This window comes from Sinocyclocheilus rhinocerous, unplaced genomic scaffold, assembly GCF_001515625.1.
Source record: "Sinocyclocheilus rhinocerous isolate Xijiao unplaced genomic scaffold, SAMN03320098_v1.1 scaffold584, whole genome shotgun sequence".
Classification (NCBI taxonomy): Eukaryota; Metazoa; Chordata; class Actinopteri; order Cypriniformes; family Cyprinidae; genus Sinocyclocheilus; species Sinocyclocheilus rhinocerous.
The window spans coordinates 1,198,958-1,201,548 of record NW_015630348.1 but is presented as its reverse complement, the minus strand read 5'-3'; the positions used below and the strand labels follow the sequence as shown (position 1 = coordinate 1,201,548).

Below are 2,591 nucleotides of genomic sequence, written 5' to 3'. Positions count from 1 at the left end.
GTGAACAACGGCTCTGTGTAGTTAATGCTGCTCCATGTGAAAGCCCGCAGGTGATGGAGATTTACCGCTGATTAAAGAATGGCTTTACTGACAAGATGCGCGTTAAATATCGCATGCGATTTATCGTGCAGCCCTAATCCCAATATATATATATAACACTTTATTTTAAGGTGCAGTACGTGAGTGCATATTGCATATTGTAAATATTTATTGTAAATGTATTTATATAAGGAGTATGATAAGTCATATGCTTTTCTCTGAGCATCGTTTGTACAATAGCATCAACACCTTTAAATATCTGTTCAAGTACGGTTTAAAGAGACTGTGATATGAGTTGAAACCAATATTTTAAAACCAGTTACATGCAGAGTGCATCTAAATTCATAATGCCACATGCTCTCTTGAGTCACTGTGGTTTGAAGGATCGCATCACCTTGACTGTCGGTGTCAGTCAGCATGTGCAGGGCTTAAGACCACCTTTGAGGGAGTTTCCCCTTTAACACAGATCAATATTTGCATGCCTTGCCCTTTATGCAAGGAACAATCAATAATGAATACAATTAATTTCTAATCGCTGTTATAAAGTAAGGCCATTTAGACTTTTTCAGCAATTCTAAATGCATGAAGGATGAGCCATTAACATTTTTTACATTTTAATCCATATTTGCCTAATTTTATTGAGATCTCTATTGGAATCATATTTGATAATGATATGATTATTATTATAGCTCATAATATTTGGTTTGATAATACTGTAAGTGTCATCAACAGACAGTGCCTGTGTACGTGAGTTATGCACCATGATATATGTCATGATATACATCTGTTGGTTCTCATGCTGCTTATGGAGAAAAAAATGGCCTTGGAGTTGGTCAGAGCTGCTCTATCAGTCACCGCTGGAGCAAATTGTCCCTGTCCTGCCCTAGACATCATCTTTACTGCTGACAAACTGCCTTCTGAGCCAGGCAGCTTGCTAAACAGTCACGTCTCATTCACACCTGCGCATAAACATAAGTGCTCATGTGCACCAGAGCGTATAAAAAAAAGTCTATACAAAATCATACCAGCTTGTAGACTGCAAATTAAACCTTTGTTTATGCATCATGAAACAACCATAATGTCAGACACACAAGCAGCCACATTCACAATGACATTCTGTGACATTCAGACTCCTTTTTCACACTCTTATGACATTCAGGATTGGCTGTAAGATGCAGCAGTTTTTATACACAAGAGATGATGCACCCTTGATTACTTCCATAATAAATGCATGCCTGCTCACCCTTTAGCCTTACACTACTGTCGTAATCCACTGAAACTCTTAATAAACTAATGAACATTAATTATTTTCAGAGTGCTGATTGTATGTAGTTTTAAGCATTATCTCTTCATTGGACATATACTGTATAGAGCTGTTTTTTAACATCTGATGAAAGTACTCATAAGTAGAAAGAAGGCTGGCAAATATAACACTAATATGTTTTTATACAATATAACAATTAATATGGTGTTATTTTAATTTTCTTATATAAAATGCTATTTCATTCAACATTTACTCTAGTACTTACTAATAAAATGCTTCTGTTTTGCTTTTCTTTCTTTATTAGGGAAAAAAAGTTCAAAGTTGCACTGAAACTTTTTGTTGTATTTCAGAATGTTGTATCCTGATGTTCAGGATGTATGCAATCCTGATATTAATGTTTTGAGATTGCACATGCTTTGAGAATGATCCACAGCTCATCTTTGTGCATAGGACAGTGTCCAAATGCACCGTTTGTACAAGGTCAATAGAAATCATGCAAAACATTCTCATATACATTCTCATAGTTAGTATTAAAGTTTTTAAGCTGTGCTGTTTAGAAATTATAGGATTTGTTTCACTGTGCTTCACATTTCTTTGTAATCAACGTAATGCTTTAAGAACCTATAGCTCTATGTGGTGCCTTTCGTGAGGTTTTGTATAGCCTGTGTCCCTTGTGATTCTTTCACAGCCCTGCCATGCTATCTGCTGCTACAAAGCTGTGAAAGTAGATTTGTGCCTTGTAGACCCTAGAGGCATTGAGACTCGTCATCGGAAAAAGCCAGTTAATGTTGTATTATGGCATCTCAGTGGTTTATCAAAGAACTTTACCTCAAAGATGTGTTGCTGCAGTCTGTCAGTCCAAACACTTGCAGTCTAAAATGCCAGAAACCACAAACAGAAAGTTGTATGTGAAAATGTCAGGGCACAGCTAGATATGACAGAGGCAGTCTGGGATATATCTCTCAAAATGGTTTGTATTTCGAGTTTGTGCCATCAAGGTTAATCATATCTTAGCTATAGTCAAAATAACGTTTTCAGTCTCGTTTGCTTAAATGTGTTTTGACCAGCATAATAATAGTTACGTGATGGTATTTGTCATTGCATTTGTTTTCCTGTATATAGGGCAGTTCAAGTGCAGAATACGGTGAGATTAGATCACTGACTAGGACAGGTCTGCAATAGTTTTCCATCTGTACTGTTCTAACCTTATTATTGCAAAGCCTAAGGGCCAGTATTATATCAGTGTCTATGGCACGGCCTAAGCCCTAGATCGGTGTTATTGTGTGTG

At 36.7% G+C, this 2,591-nt stretch overlaps 1 protein-coding gene across 3 annotated transcripts in view; it reads left to right on the top strand.

Annotated features, from left to right (window-relative positions):
* LOC107740126 (E3 ubiquitin-protein ligase RNF130-like) overlaps positions 1–2,591 on the top strand; it is a 32,762-nt gene that overhangs the window by 9,411 nt on the left and 20,760 nt on the right. The gene's annotated exons all lie outside the window — the stretch shown is intronic.